The 17,749-nt window shown below is 38.1% G+C and overlaps 1 protein-coding gene across 1 annotated transcript in view; it reads left to right on the forward strand.

The window, feature by feature from the left end:
• Positions 1 to 17,749, forward strand: part of LOC134794703 (GAS2-like protein 3) — a 124,257-nt gene that overhangs the window by 32,332 nt on the left and 74,176 nt on the right. The window lies entirely within an intron of this gene.

Consider the following 17,749-nt stretch of genomic DNA (forward strand, 5'->3'; position numbering starts at 1 on the left):
TACTCGAACCGACAGCACATGAAAAGACCTATTTTCAAGGCTTAATTCTGAACACTTAACAATAAAAAATAACAATTAATTGTATGTAAAATCGTTGTTTATTGAGTGCACTGTAGTTTTATTGTAATTGTGTATGTACTTTTGTAAAAAAAAAAAAACTAGGATCAGACTTATATCTATGAACAAAAACGCCAATTTCATAGGTAAGGACCTAATATTAGCCACTTCACACGTACACTGAGAGAAAAAACTAACAAAAACGCACTTAGAATTACAAAAATAAAACTTAATCCGGGGACAAGGAGAGTCAACTAATAGGAACAAATTGACTTTTGCAATTTCCATTTAGTAGGAAATACAACTTCTATATTTGTAATTTGAAGTATGCTAGAGTAATTTCAGAAATTTGCTTTTGTTATTCCGAGAGGTGCTTTAGCAATATCGGAGGTGATGACGTCATGGGTGAAAACTAACCGTTTTGTAATTCTAAGCGTGCTTTAGCAATATCGGAGACGATGACGTCATAGGTTTTACTAAACTGTACTGCGATTCCAAGCTAGCTGTTGTTATTCTAGAGATAATGACGTCACAGGCAAAAACTAAACTGTTTGCAATTCCTCCGCCCCTAGCAAACGGGCGCCGCGAGAGCATGTCGCGCGCGTGGTAGCTACCCGTCTCTATTTCTGTCTGTATGAATAAAAAAGCATTTGGTAGTATATCTCTGTACTAAAGAGGCACTATAAAAGCCTGTCGAGATATTCTACCCATTCCTTTCTTATTCATACAGTCAGAAAGAGACTAGTAGTTATTACGCGCGCAACATGCTCTCGCGGCGCACCTGTGCTAGGGAGGTTGGAATTGCAAACAGTTTAGATTTACCTTTGATGTCATTATCACTAGAATAACAACAGCTAGCTCGAAGTTGCAGAACAATATATTCCTGTAGACCCCAACTACACAGTAGGTCGCGGGTTAATATGTCCATGGCCCACAATATATCCTAAATTTATTATTTAACTTAAGTATGTTTTAAACAAAGAAGACACGAGACACGCCCGCCCGACATCCGACACAATACTAACTCTAACCAAATGAACGTAGCAAGTAGTAAATTTTACTAAAATCACTAACATTCGTTTCGCTGTGTTGGTATTACAAAACTCGTTTAGTGATTGGTACAACAATGAACATAAACACAACAAGTCTATCTACTAAATACCAGTAAACTTTGTAATGTCGCTATAGTAACAACTGAATTGTTATTTTAAATGGGGTAATGTTATTCCCGCGAACTCGTTTTTTAGATATTACAAAACTATGTAAGTGAGACATTTACTAAAATCATAACTTGAAATCACAGATGCTTTTTTCCAAAAATCACAAACTTTACTAGTAAAAATCGGAGAATTTTAGTAGTAATAAAAATGGATTGTAACAAATACTGAACTTTGTTTAATGCTCCATTTACTAAAGTCTGTTTGCTGAAATTAGATTTAGTATTACTGAGTTGTTTGTACAAATAAGTAAATTTTACAGAAATAGTGAAACTTCCATGATTACTACTAAAACTTCATTTTTTCCCCCAGTACAGAACTGTTTATTAATTCCTGGTGGTGATTTTTCTCTCAGTGTACTCGTAGGTACATTATTAAGTACGAGCGGTAATCTACGGTGCAATTATGTTATAGGTAGTATCAGGACTTCTAGAGTAGGGAGATTATGTAGGTACCTACCTATTTAACTGTACCTATATATTTATGTAAAGGAAAAGACCAATCACCAATAATTAATGAGCATTTATTTTAGTGAAACAAGTATAGGTACACACAGTTGACATTTTGTCTACAAGGCCCAAAAATATTAATATCAAATAACAGATCCCATGGTAAAAATAAACAGGGTAAATTTAATATATGAGCATACATATATTATTAGAATAGGTACATATCGGCAACCTCCCGCTATTAATTCACACTAAATTTTGAACATGTGATTACCATTCACTATTTCACTCTCATCACGTGCTATATTGATTCTAATGAATCTTACCGAGGGGTGACTTGCGCCGTGAGGGTTGCTCCATCCCTTTCACCCGCGTGGGGAGAGGGGTGAGAGCGAGGGAGAGAGCGGAGATTGATTCACGGGCTGCAGATGCTGCGGTCGGGCCATGCTGAACGGAACCAAAATAGGATAATAAATATTGCTACTCTGTATGAAGCTAATTTTGATGTTAACGTTAACGTCCTTTTAGTTAAAATATTTTTAAACAACGATGCGTGACGATGGCATAAATAAATTTGAGATAATGATAGACCCGGACGAGTAACCCATGCAAGTTAGCGAGAAAAAAAAATGCAATTACAGTATGGTACTTGGCTTTAAATAAGAGATATTGAAGATTACACTTATAAATAGTTTATCGTATTGACCTGGGCTAGGCCCACGTGAATACTTGACTAGAAAACAATCCTCTTTAAACTTTCTGCTTCTGACACACCCATGTTTGTAAAACTTAAAGTATTTGTCGATTTGAAAACACTTAAATACCCACTTAAGCTTAAGTCCTCACTTAAGAGATCACTCTCACTGTTTGGCAATCTATCTGAACTTGACCTTCCCTTGGTTCCGTGTTGCATGTTCGCCGGGCCCTCAGTAGTGTCAGTGGCCGTCGCGACGCCGCGCCGGCGACACGCACCCGACACGACACGACACGTCACGATGTCGGATATAGTCAGCTGACAGGTGTTGTGATAGTGATATACCTACTAATGTTAGCGAGTTGATTTTGGATTATTAAGGTGAGTTTTATTCATCATTTGTCATTTTGAATTCGCGTCGAGTTGAGAGAGTAAGGAGTGTGTTTTTTAGGTTATCTTTGACGGCAAATTTAAGATTTCTTTCATTCTACGTCTGTGGCAAACAAACATACCTACAGCTCCCTGTGCCAGGGGTGTTACCTGCGCGTTGTCAACCCTTTCAGTCCTTTAATATAACTATGTTCTTGAAATCTCAGTCTCAAGGGATGAAGGGACTCCTTGAGGACACAGGCGAAGCGTTCGCGAGAGTTTCTCTGAAACATGTTTTTTTTAAGGAACTATTTAATATGTAATTCTTTCCTAAATTTTATACTGAATCTTGTTTCGCTTCGTGTTCGAATAACATTATCGCAAATAACTACCTACATATAAAATCTTAATCAGAGGAAAGACCTAGCATACGACCACACTATAAAGAGATGAAACTATCTAAGCCATTTTAAATAGAGTACCTACTTATAATTCCTTTCATTCATCATTCGTTCCCTTCACGCATCCTAAATTTGCGAGACCTTAAACCCAAAACCCAACTCCCAACTATGGGTAAGATTTTAATCCAGGAATATAACTTCGTACATACGATAAAGCTTACTTAATGCAACAATAGTGTTAAGACTGTTAAAGCTCTTCAATATTGCTCTAAAAATATTGCATTGTCTACAGGTTGGCCCAAAAATACACGTTACAAAAATATTTACTGCGGGATATTGCGGATAATAATTATTAGTATTTTTAATGAACGTTTGCATTTTTTACCAAAGCTAAAGGAGAATATTTCCTCAGACCACATACCACATCTCACTCAATCTGACAGCACTTTACATAATTAAAATCAATAATTACTGCGTGGTGCGTGCACGCATATCGTTTTTACCCCAATAGGAAGTCAGATAGCGTCGATCTCGCTAATCCTGCTAAATTACCATTATTACCATAACGTATATGATGGTCGCACTTTTCATTTATAGCGTGATATTGACAGTGTCTGTCTCTTTCACTCGAGTAGTATTAGGAAATGATGTTTGATATAGCTCCGTCCATCATACGCTGGTATGTTATTGCAATCTCAGGAAACCAGTATAAATGTGGTCTCTGATTACGCGTACCGTACCTAGTTATAACGGATCTGGAGATCACGATATAATCATGTGGTGCTCAACTCTACGTGCAGCGCCTGCATAGCCAACACGCGACTGCAAGCATGAGGCATTTTCTGTGACAGGTGACAGATGAGAGATGTTATCGCGTCGCGTGAATCTGCGAGTCGTGTACAATGGCGTGCCTAGCTAAGATTAAGTTAAGGACACTGTAGACGTTCAGTAATGTGTAACCTAGTATGAGAATTTCAGTTTAAGTCAAGAATTTGATGTAGGTACTATAAACACGTATTGAGCGTAAACAATAGCTTGAAGTATCTCAGGGACATGACTGATTGACTGGGCGTCCCTCGCTCGACCACTACTCAAGGCCGTTCGATCCTAAGTTCATCTTTTAGATGTTAGATTTGCCTCGAACCCCCCCATTCCTAATCTCACGTGAGATCTTTCTATATTATTGTATTTTGACTATAAAAGCGTTGCGTTTATTAAAAAATAAAATATTTTCATTGTTATTTTTGTAAAGAGTTTGATTAGAGTAGGTACCCTCGGCCTCGCCATATTTTCGTCTAGAAACATATTTTAATTTAATTTAATGTTATTTTATCACATGATAACACTATTCTATGCCAGAAAAAAAAACTTGTTATTTGCTGAGCCCCTCTGGACTTGTCACGTAATTAATGGACCCCTTATGTTATTGATGGACTTAGTCTGTACTGACAGTACTGACACAACAGTAAACAAACGGTGTACAGGGTGCCTTAAGTAGCGGCGCCGGCGCAGCGTGACGTCACGCTGATAACCGCTCTAACTATGACATTGACACTATGAAAGGCTATGGTTCAGTTCTTTCCGTGACATATTACTGGTTAAACAATTAAAAAAGCATCGCCTCTGGTAAGTTTGTACACTTATTCGATTGGTGTGAATTTACCTATCTGACCTATCTGTTTGATTCCCACCATGACCACAGCGTCCACAGGTGCATCGTTCGAAAGTGCAGTGCCAACCAAAGTCGTTCACTGCTGGACATAATCTTTCTTTAGCTGTGCTGGTCCTACACGGCCCTTCCACATTTCCCACTAACCTTGATCTGAGTTGCCTTGATGGGGCTCTACTTTTACGGCATTCAGGAGCACTTTTGAATGGGGATTGAGATCTTTTCAATGGTGGTCGGATTGTAGGCTCTAAGTAGGTACCTAGTGTCGTATCTTAGGTATTATATGTATGGTTTTACGTAATTACTATGTTTTGACGAACGAAACTCGATCGCGCGCGCAAGGCCAGCGTGCGCCCGCGCGCGCCGAACTCGTAAATTTGCAAAACAATGGCCACTCGAAATACGACACTGCTACAAACGCGTTTCACTCGTTCAAGAATTTATGATTAATAAAAAAAATATTCGCAAGGCATTCTTAGACTAAGGTCAATATGGAGAAGACCGTTTATAAGGGAGACCGTCTAGAAGCTATTTTGTCGATTTTAATTCTTGCGTTTGTACACAGACTCCACTTACAGAAGGTCAGTAGAACAGAAGAAATGAAGCGCTTCCTTTCTGGCTGTGTCTGAGCGACGTGCGTATACAAATACGAGTTCTTGTCCTCTCCACATTGACCTGATTAATTACTAGCGACCCACCCCGGCTTTGCACGGGTAAACCTTAACAAATTATACACCTAAACCTTCCTCAAGAAACACTCTATCGATAGGTGAAAACCGCATGAGTTTTTGAGTTTATCGCGAACATGCAAACAAACAAACAGACAGACGTGGCGGGGGACTTTGTGGGACTTTCCAAAGGCTTCTAGATCTTAACATCTGAGGAAGTTTGGACCATAAGTTTATCACGCTGGTGTCGCTGGTCCAATGCGGGTTGGTGGGTTGGCAGTTATGTCTCGTTTGCCGATTGATAGGATGCACCAGGGCTCTGAGATTGGTTTGGGTGTCATGAGATGTTGTACCTACTCAAAATGTTAATTTGTGGGATTGCAAGGATCATTCCATTTATTTAGACATCCTTATTGGGATTGCATATGTGATCGATAATCCATGTTAAATATAGTTAATCAGCCTTTATTATTAGACCAGTTCGTGTTTCTAAAAGTTCATTTCCGTTGCATAAAATTTTCGTACTAAAGTAATAAGTTAACAAATTAATTAAAGAAAGTAGAGCATGTCCAGTAAGTATCAGATCTCGCAATAAAAAGTAAAAAAAAAACTTAATTATTGAAATAAGAACCGACGGACGTCGAGCGTGGAATCTGCGAGTGCGATGAAATCAAATATCACATCCGTTACACTTTACTGTATTTTGTAATAATATTTTGGTAAAAAGTAAAAACAAATAACAGTCGGCGGTCATAATCGGAAGTTATTGCTAATTTTAAACGATAAAACAGTAAAAGAAAGCAGGATACACTTTCACATGTAGTTATATTTCAAAGGTGAAATCCGCGCTTAATCCTTGATTATATTTAGATGATTAATTAACTAAGAATATTAACTTTCATCTTCTTGTCTTCTCTACAGTATACTTTCTCTAGTGGTCGAAATTATTTAATTATTTTATGTTCTTCAAGATGGAATTATCAGAATTGCTAGGTACTCTACGCCAATTTTTATTCCAATATGTCCGAATTATTTGGGCGCTAACGCGTTGTTTCGAAACTTAAAACCTCTACCTAGGCCTAAGCATGCTTATTTTAGAAATACGGTATTGTTTTAGAAATACGGGTTTATATGCATATAAACCCGCATTTTTAAAATAATATCGTTCATACCTTGTAAAAAAACACAGTTTAAATATGGCTTTAACGAGTTGAGTCTTGAAAATTCGTGAGCCTTTACTCCTCGAGCCTTTAGGACTTCAAATAATAAAACTCTCACACTATTATACATATTTAGAGCCACAAATCTCTGTTGTTTATAAAAGTCAACCCAAATAAGTCAAAGGACTGATAAATCCATCTGACCTGCGGGCGCAGCACGGTTCCATTTTTATCGAATATCAATATGCGCGTCCCTTTCGCACTTACATACTTGTTAGAACGTGACAGGCATGGTGACAAGGGATAAAAACGCGACCGTGCTACGCCGCCAGGATGACATAACGCTGAGAAGATTATTGCAGTGGCATAACATAGCGCCGCGCACGCGCTCCACCAGCCACACACTACCGATGCGACGCGCACGCGCATGCGGCACCGCTTTCACATAGCGCGAATATCTTACGCTCTCTGCTCTGTATTTTTCTAATATACATATGAACGAGTTGTATTCACTAAAATGGGAACGACACGTAAACAATGTTGAAATGCGTCTAATTAGGTAATTTCTTACGGTTGATGGACGTGCGAATTTTTCAGAGACTTCTGGTGGCGGCGAAACATACCCATTTGGAAAGCCGAAGATAATTTGGCTATTTATAGATGTTTCTAAATAATCTATTCCTCCAAATTAAGTAAGCCTGTAGGAGTCGAGTTCTATGAACACTGGAGATTCCGCAAAAGTTGTGAATTGAAATGATCCAATGAAAAAAAATCTGCTTTGTTGGTAGGTATGTATTATGTTTACCAATGCTGAGGCTGAGGTACATTTCATCTTATTGTTTTGCGACATTTTCTCGTTTACTTGATATGACCTCCGGGGTCGAATTACCATTTTCACCCATATCATTCCTATCTCAGTCAAGCTAATTTTTATTAGGTCTTAATATTATTATAAACTGAAACAGATGTCATATAGGTACTAAAGAAAAACCCTCCAGTGACGGAGGCTGGATGCGTATCGAAGTCTTCTGCATACGCGGCTAACACCTAGCTTAGAACTCTAGGCTACCCCGTCGCGGCGGTCCTGTCCTAATTTCTCAAGTACCATTTTTTTTGCTAGCCTATAATGGTGTACCACTGCTGGGCAAAGGCCTCTCCCCTTGTCTTCCACGACTCCCGACTTAGCGCGTACTGTTCTGGTCAGTTGTTGAGAAAGGTGTCTAGGTCGTCCCGCCATCTCCGTCTGGGCCTGCCGCGTCCGCGCCCTTCTTCTGGCATCCACTTGGTAACTAGCTACGCTAGCCTATCTGGCTGGATGCATGCGGCAGACGTGACCAGCCCAGTCCGATTTGAGCCTAGTACTAGAACCTATATTATATGCAATCTTTATTAAGCCTCCGCCTATGGAGGACTTGGTTTATGAAATGAAAATGAAAATGAAAATATTTAATTTTCAGGCAACTATTGGTTTATAATTTGATTTGTTCCCGAAGTTGTCTAAATTATTACTATATAGTAGATAATTAATATGTAGGTAGCCTCAATGAATTGATTTGATTGCAATTAGTTCTGATGACAGGGTAAATAATATTTAAAAATGCAAATTTGTCAACAACTTTACATAAAGCTATGTTTATGAAGTGCGGTCAGCCCACACGCCGCGCCGCGATTTCACCGCTCAAATCAAAATGGATGATTGTTAATTAACCACTTACTGTTAACACTGACCATGGGGCCGATTCCGATATCACAATTTGATATGGTTTTATCTTATTTTGATATAGTGTACCTATTCTTTTTCTTTTTGGCCCATCCACTTCACAGCGTACTAAATATTTTTAAAACACGGTAACGACAACCTAATAATTGCTTTGTATTCTTAAGCATGCTGTGAAGTGGTTCGGCCGAAAAGAAAAACGAAACATTATACCACCTTGAATCATGCCATCAGGCATCTCACGCGCATCAATATGTGCGAGCGAGATGCCTCACGTCCTTCCTGATTTACATACATCAGGGTTTTCGGTGCGGGAATGATTTCGTGTATTTATAACTTTGTTTATTGTAAAATAATTACCAAACTATGAATTAAACGTAGGTGGTAAGGTCCAAATGTGCTTAGAAATGTTAAATTTGTATCGTTTTTTACAGTTTTTACCTGTTATTTGGCTAGTGTAAAACATTCCCGCACCGAAAACCCCGATGTATGCAGTGATTTATTTCGTGAGAGCCAATCAGCATTAGCTGCTCACGCTGATTGATGATTGAATCAAGGTCGTATCAAAATAAGATGAAAACCACATCGAATTGTTAAAGCATAATCATTAATCAGCCTACTGAGGCTAATTTTTTTTTAGGTTACTGAACCGTTAATTAATAATATCTTATTTACTGGAGGTTAAGATTCATTGAGATTTAAATTCGCCATTGTATCCGACACGACTGCGGAATTAAGATGATTTATGTTAGTCATTGTCATTACCAGTTTGCTTCGTCAGCAGTTCTGTTAACAATGATGGACGTGATTAAGCTAAACGTCAAGGTTGGTCAGAAGTTCCGGAGACTCATCATGTCAGGTTTTTGTTTATTCTAAGGTTCTAATCTAAGATATCACTGTCAATCATTAACTGTCTTTTTGTGATTTCTGATTTCGATGTAAGTAGATATGTTAACTATGTTATGATAATGTCTAATTGTCTTTAGATATCAATCCGTCTCCTTTTGTTGAGTATATACGGATTTGTAATTTTTGCAAGGCTATAGCAGTAAAGGTGTCTAGAATTATAAACATACCTAGCTGATTAAATATTCTCATAGCTTTTATTAAATAGCAAGTTTAATTCTAATACCCCGTTTTAAGGTTCTGTCCAGTTAAATTATCATCATAATTGTCTAGGCATGTACTAGTGTTTATAGTAGGTACAACGCATAAACACTGACCAATATTGTTGTCCGCGTGTAAGAATATCTAGCCACAAAACCGAAGCCGGATATGTTTTATGACTCCACAGTTTCTCAGTGACCAAAGGTCAAGTGTGCCTGTAACTTTAACGACTGTTATACCTTTTTCGACCAGCTGTGGTAATCGTAATCCTGGCAGCGGTTACAATAGAAAGCGACTGTGATTGGTCGGGAAAGTGCGGATCGATCGTTGTCGTGCTGTCAAACCAAGTGCGACATAATACATTCAACGTAGTCAGTATCTTGACCACATCGCATAAATGCAGTTTACTGAGGTTATATCTTTTGGTCCATAAGATTAGACTGCTGAGAGAAAGATTGCAGCTTCTCCGGATCCTTTGCGTAAATTCGCGACATGCGATTTGTTGTTTCAGATGTGTAAAAGAGTTTCTACTTTTCTTAAAGAGTACTTTGGCACTCCTTATTTAAAAGCAGGGTGTAAAATCTAGCACCATCGTAGGCACAGTACCTACTGTGCAATAACCTCACTGTCCTCACCGCAATAGCCATCTGAGGTCTTCTTAAGAGGTATTTTTACTGCGTAGGCCAACAAACCAACGCCATACATCGATGTATATGTAGTACGATAGTTTACGTTTGTACGTGCTCCTAGCTAGTACTCATATACCTTGGTTTTCAATAAATACATATACCGAAATCAGTGTTTTCATCAAGATTGCAATCAACCATCAAGAATCATATCAACTCAGATGTACTATCCGTACAGGGGCCGTCTCGGTCCTCTCGGAACGGAACTCATAAGTTTTCCCTCCATCTGCTTCCGGTTGTAATCCGGCTTAATCTTTACTGCTCGTAATTGTTGTACTGTGACCTGCGCGGGCGCAGTGAGCGCGTGCGCGGCGGCATGAAATTTGAATTCGGAATGATAGGCTCGTTAGTGTGCCCGCTGGGGCGGACCTCCGGCAATTTGCTCCGATGTCCTCCAGATGAGATCGAAAACTATGACAGATGGTGAAAAACGTCACTTTCGAATATTTTTATTATGTAAGTATTATGGTTTTTGATTCATCATTGACTGATATTGAAAGTGCTTTATTTTAAAACGATGCTATTTAGGTACTTGTCAGTGTTTTCAAGTATCATTTTGATATTTGAAGTAGTTAGGTATACTAAGGTAATCTCTGTAAAAGTTCTTCTTTCTTAGCTGAAAATCGTGCACATAATAGATGATAATTATAATTAGTCCTATGATTTCCTTCCATAGAATTTTTCGCGTGGCCTTCTCCGTAACTCGGTCAGACACGTTTTATAATCTTACAAATAGAACACCACAAACATGACATTCCAAAAATCCATGACTCGAATAGGTATGTATGTTCTTGCCGCTAAAGTTCTTTAAATTCTTAAATGTTGTAAACAAAATATCTATCGTCGAAAGTAGCTGGATTTTAGGTAAGTAACTTTTATTAATCATGTAGTTTGGGTTAAGTACCTATATAGAAGCTTCTGGTTACATAGCAAGGTTGGGCTTTGTAACACCTACGATTTCCCTCTTTCTCTTACCTCGAATGTCAAAATTAGCAATTGTAATTGTAAGGGCGTAACTTTGATTTCTTTTCACTCGACCTTTTTAGCATTCGGTCGTAAAGATAGCCGAACTACGCGACCTCTGAAGTGCTTGTTAAAATGCATACGAACTGTCAACTTTACATAATGTTACTTTGATGGAAAACGCATTAATAATACATAATTCATTATGAGTATTATGACGTTAATTATTGGCTGTCTGTATTCAACAACGATATTGTATTTTAAGCGGTGGAGAATTTTCTCGAATCTTTTTGTAAAGTAAATATTTTCTCTTTTATCGAGCATCGTAAAATATTTGGCATCAATAATTTCTTCTGTTTGTGCGTTTCTCTCTAGAACGTGAAAGATTTGGAATGAGCTACCTCTATATCTGAGGAGTTTCTTTTACGCTTTGACAAGGGATTCTAGAAGAAGCAAGTATTCGTTCTCAGAGGACGGCTACACATAAGTTGCTCTTTTGATATCATGTATACCTACAGTACAGGTAAACAATGATCGCTGCTTCGCTTCGATTCGCTTCCGGAGACGTGAAGCGTACGCGCAGCTACCTTAATAACCAGCAGAAATCTGTATTATATACCGTTGAATTTAGAGTTTAGTTATCCTGCCAAATATCGGCTTCTTAGCTTAGCTTAACCTTTTGGACGCCAATGACCGATATATCCGCACCGCAGGTCCAACGCCAAACACAGATTAATCGGTCACAGACCACAGAGCAACATAGACCATATGCATAAAGTTCAATTTTTTTCTCAAAAATGCTTTAAAATGTTAAGTTTCGTTTTACTACCATTTTCCCATGGTATAATAATATACTCCGCCTGGTACTCCATTCCGAGATTCGCGTATGACCTAACTGACACGCGCCTACGTCATCATGCTGTTTACAGGTTCTCAAACTTTGAAATGTGGGAGAATTTTAACCAACGGTGAAAATTATTTTAACGGCATCAATTTTAAGTTATTCATGTAGAAACATAGTAAAATAAAACAAATCTAATGTATTAAATTAAACTTTATTTATCTATACAAGACAAACGTTTCAAAAACTAATTCACAGTTACACATTAATTACCAAGCTTACGACGTGAAAAGTTTGGAAAACACTGCGACTGCTGACACTGAGCGAGAAGGAAATAACAATTAACACGCGTTCGACAAGGATGACGGTCAGGGCATGAAGTTATCTAGATCCGAATTGTCAAATGTGCATAGCGCTATCCTGTGTTGCCAGTAGTATAAACAGAATTACCCGAAAGTCTGAAATTTCTTTCGTGAATCGGAAGATATTGCTAACGAGTAATTAAAAATGACGTGTTATTGTAAAATTTAAGCTAAAATACATATAAATGAAAATTATAAAGAAATATTTTAACTTATTAACCATAGGTATAATGTACCCATGTAACATGTTATGTTGAAATAAAGTGGCAATGTTATTGTGACGTAGGCCCGTGTCACTCTGGGAATGGAAGACCATGTTTTATTAGACCATGCATTTTCCCAAATGACGGAGCGACTGCCATGTCCGTGTCCGTACGGAAGCTGCAATTCTTTCCGCTATATACCGCAAACATGATGGCTGACCACAATTACGACAATTTACCAAAATACCGCGCGATTGTATAACACTGAGTTTTCTATCCGAGGTAATATTAGAAGAGATAATTTAACAAACTGATGGTAGTTCTCATATTGTAGACGTGAAACATCACATTGTATATTGAAGACAGCAGTACGTACATTTTCGAAGATCTTTGTTTGAAATTGATTGCCTTTTGGCTTTTTTCAAAATCTATGAATTTTCAGAAGAGGCATAACAATAAACCTAACCTAATGGTTATTACGCTTCAACAGCTATTAAGATTCGATACAATGCCTTTAACATGCTTCCGCCATAAATGCACCCTGAGTACCCTGACGAACGAAATTAATTTCATTGCTTTCACCACCAATTTACCGAAACCTCGTTAAGTGATATGTCATCTAGGTATACATCAATGGGACACAACTGAGGTACTTCGGACATATCTTTAGCTCTTTAGATCCTTATTACATAGCAAGTTACGAGTGCTATTAAAAACTATTTGTTCTGCGCACTATAGATCGGACACGCGACACGCGTGACAATAAGATTTTCCGCCCGTCGCGTCGGCAACCTTCGATTAGCAGTCGAAGGATTAGTAATTAAGTTTCCGAGCGAGCGAGTGTTCCGGATGGCTTGGGCGACACGATTTCGTGCTAATTGATATATTTCCCCCGTCCGATGATGAACGTGAGCCGAACGATTTAATTAATCGAGTAAATTAGTTAATTGCGTTGCTCAACCGGTTCTGTGTATCGATTAACGTTTGCTTGCCGGTAATATAATAAAACACGTCCGATATATTTATCTTGACATGTATTAGTACATTTAGTACGTTTTATCACTGATTGAACAATTATGTCAGTGTACGAGTAAGCATTTCCAGTACCTAGTCTATAATTACCTACTTTTTCTAAATCAATGTTTTGACTCATTTGATTAGATTTGTATTACGGTCTTACAATTCTAAGATTAAGTCAAATATTTTTACGCGCCTATTCGTTGTGCAGGTTGTGCTAGATCATCTTTTCTCTAATTTTCATACACAACAGCAAGAATTATTTCATTACGTAACAATTTACATACATCTCCCAAACAGTAGTTCCGAATTTCCATACCAATTTCCATTTTACGCCATGCACTCATGCGTCGCTGATTGTCACATTATCCAGCTGTCAAAACTAGACACGCCAAGAATGTGGCGTCTCAATGGCGTGATTGGCGTGAAGTGGCCAGGAATGTTAACATAAGTGGATTTCACTTTCTTGGGGCACGACCTCGGGGTTGATGGTGTTTAAGTGGTGGTTAATGGGTGTGTTGGACACGATTCAACGTGCTACTGGATGGTTTTAGATAGTTTAGATCTGGGATTAGCCGTCCGTGACTTCGTGTACGTAGTTGTTAAAACTTGAAATTCTATTTTCAACCCTGTTTTGAGGAGCTCTAAAACATTTGAAGAATATGTTCCAATTTCAAGATCCTACCTTCAATAGTTAAGGCTAGGGGTTCCAACACTTTTTGACTCGAGCTACTTTGAGGCTATGATGGCTTTTTTCGCGGCGGCTTTAGGCTGGCCGGAATAGAAGGTATCGTCTTGGGTCGTCCCATTCGTTTTTCGTCAAGTTATTAAATTAGTCCTATTCTGCTTTCGTCACTCATTCTACATTCGTTACAATCGTCGGTGGCTTTCAATGAAGAAAGAGTGACGAAAGCAGAATATATAGGACTAATTTAAGAATTTGACGAAAAACGAATGGGACGACCCATCAAGACGATACCTTAAGGCTAGTTAGGAATGGGGTTAAAAGATCTAACCGAATAGTAAAGATAACCCTAGTTTATGATGTGCGTTATAGTTGTAGTAGCTAGCTGTTACATACATACGCACGTTTACTTTTTACGTTAGGTTATGACGACACTAAGTGATAGGCCTATTGTCTTTCTCTACTTTTTTAGTTATATTCTACAAATTGTATACCTATAAACTAAAGAATGATAAAAGATCCTAAACTAGAGCACTCTAATTTCGCTCTCAGAGATCACAAGACAAGTAAACCGCAAAGGTCACAAAAAGCCGAGGTCGTGATGCGGTCAAGAAAAGTTGATCGAGATCGCGGAAGATCAATAGAGGCGTTAATGTTAATTCAGCACGATATGCTAAGTCGTGGGAAACTGGCGGGACTAGTGCGGTGACAACAATGCGCGGGCTCACTGTCGCGCGATACGATAATACTATTATAGAACAAGCTGTAAAAGGTCTTACATTTTTTTAATAGCCTATTTTGTGCCCACCCATTTCTTTATGGTGCATGCTCTCTCGCTGCAAAATGCGTCGAGATAATCCTGATATCTCCTTTTTGGTCTGCAGCCTACAGCTGCCGGCTAGCTTGTAGTGATCTTTTAAAATTATTTGGAAATGTACATTTCGGCTACACAGGCAAACCTTATTCCAAAGTTAAAGTTAAAGGTTCTTCTTCACTTAGTTGTAATCTAACGGTATACATCACAACAGTGGAGCCGCGCTCCGCTCGCCTTGACCGTGGCTGTGGCTGCGCGCGCGCCGCGGAAAGCGAGAGTGAAACGCGCCACTGCTTACTAACAGATCTATTGAGCTTTAGCTGGGCAAGCTGATGGGCATAACTGAGTGCAGTGCTATGTAGCGTTAAGAGGGGTAACGTAAAATTGTAGTTTTTATATTGAATCGACACGTTTTTACAACGACAAATGCAATGACACGGGAACTACCTCTAGATTATATTTGTAAGGGCAGACTAGAAGCAAAACCTTACTAGGTTAAAGTATAGAAAGAATCACATAAAGATGTCTAATCATTTAATTTATACGGTGTTCGTGTATCGTCACTCTGTATACCACAGAAATATAATTAAAGTATAAAATAGCTAGTGAATAGCCGAGGGATTTTAACAAGCAACATTTTAAATTGCCAAATCTTTTGTCGGAAGTTTCTTGTTTAGTTCTAATTTCCTGGTTTTAAGAGGGGGCCTTCTTAAAGGAATATAAAATCTAAGTATTTAAAAAATCATTTTCATATAGTAGCATTTAATTAGCAGCTATCTAGTTACAACTTCATTTTCCGAAGCAGGTAGTCGTTGATTTCCTCGACTTTTTCACCAATAGAGAGATTAGAGAGTGGAATGCTTGCTGCCAATAGCTGTAAGCCTTCCTGCTCGACCTGTCCGCTCCGCGACTGCATCCATTGCGTTTGCTGCACCCGCGGCGTTTCCTTTCTAAGCTCCTTGCTCGAGAGTTAAGACCATGATTCCAATAACTTCTCCAATATTTTTACGCATAAGGTTCTCAAATCGATACAGCATACACCTGTACGAGTATCTAGGGATTACTTTGAGAAGCCTCCGCCACCGGACGATCTTGGGTTAGACGCTTAGACGTTATCTTAACCTACCTTTTGGAAAATCATTTATTTACATACAATATATAGTTATACAGTGGTACTACTAAACGAAATTATTAATAACTAGCTTAAATCTAAAATAGGCCCCTGAGGCAATATCCCAAGGATGTTGGCGGCATTTCCTCGCTGTATCGCAATGCTAATACGTTGTGCGAGGTAGCCGCCAGCTCTACCTACCTTTTTAGAAGTTAGGTAATTGTATTTGTAGTACCTATGTAAAAAAAATTAAGTAGTAAATAAAATGCTAATAAGTATTATTTGTAGTACGTATAGATTAGTTCGGAGTTGTTCATTTAAAATTTACTCAGATATTTATGAATTATGGTATGACTTGCATTGATTACGAGCATTTTGACTGCTCAAATAAAAACAGTAAATTTAATATTTATAATGTTGGCTGTGACAGATAAGACTGCTGCGGTCGCAGCGTGCGACTACGCAGTGCGCAGGAGAAAGCCGATCATTTGCAATTTGACCTCACTACAGTCCAGACTCCAGTCTAATATAAAGGTTCAATGTACCCGATACCAAAAATGTACAGTTCGCGCAGTTTTTCTCTCCTGTGGGCAATAGTTAACAGCTTGTGGGCATCTAGGTAATGATTTTATCGTACTTCTCTAAATAAAAGGAGTACCTTTTCATGTGGATAAGGGTTAAATAAGAAAAGTTACCTTTATAGCCTTAACTCTTGTGTATGTCTACAGAAAAGACGCGAACACAGTTTTGTTTTTGACCCGGTTAGTCCGTTTTAACTACTTACATTAATAACAGATCTAGAACACCAGTAATTTCAACCCCTATTTTCAAAAGTAAAACGTTGTAACTACTTTTTTTCTAAAAATACAAAGGTAGTCAACATCGACTCAATAGCTTAATTTGACGCTAAAGTGGAAAATATTTCAGAAATAATAAACATAACATTCAATGCAATACAACCCTTTTCATATATGTAGGTATGTATATGCAGGATGGTCCAAACCTTGACGTCCAAATATTTTTTTAGATTCCTCACGTCGTGGGCTGCAAAAAAATTTGGTTGTTTCATACTGTTTCAGGCTGTTAAATGAATGAATGAATGAATGAATACATTTGGCTGGTCCATTATCTATGGAAGGGTAAATTTTTTTTTCGCGATTTCGGGGTTGGTCCCTTAGTAAAAGTTGCTCAGTTATAATCCCAAAACCTCCCTAGCAACGGGAATGCAGTTATTTTTTAGCCAACCTGTATGGGAACCCCGGAATTTCATAACAAAAGTTAAAAGTTTAAAAAATCATAACTCGTAAACTACGAAAAATCGGCTAACATACATGGGGTATATTCTGATAGCCCACGACGTGAGTAATCTAAAAAAAAATTTTGGACGTCAAGGTTTGGATCACCTTATTTAGATTACGTATGAAAGTTGCCTGATGCGAATTTTGGGTGCCGGATGGCTTCAAATGATTAGATTAGATTAGATTTATTTATTTCATAAAAGCATTACATAATAAATTGTTAAGCTATTTCAATTTACATGAATGAATACATAATTATAA

Source organism: Cydia splendana, chromosome 11, assembly GCF_910591565.1.
Source record: "Cydia splendana chromosome 11, ilCydSple1.2, whole genome shotgun sequence".
Taxonomy (NCBI): domain Eukaryota; kingdom Metazoa; phylum Arthropoda; class Insecta; order Lepidoptera; family Tortricidae; genus Cydia; species Cydia splendana.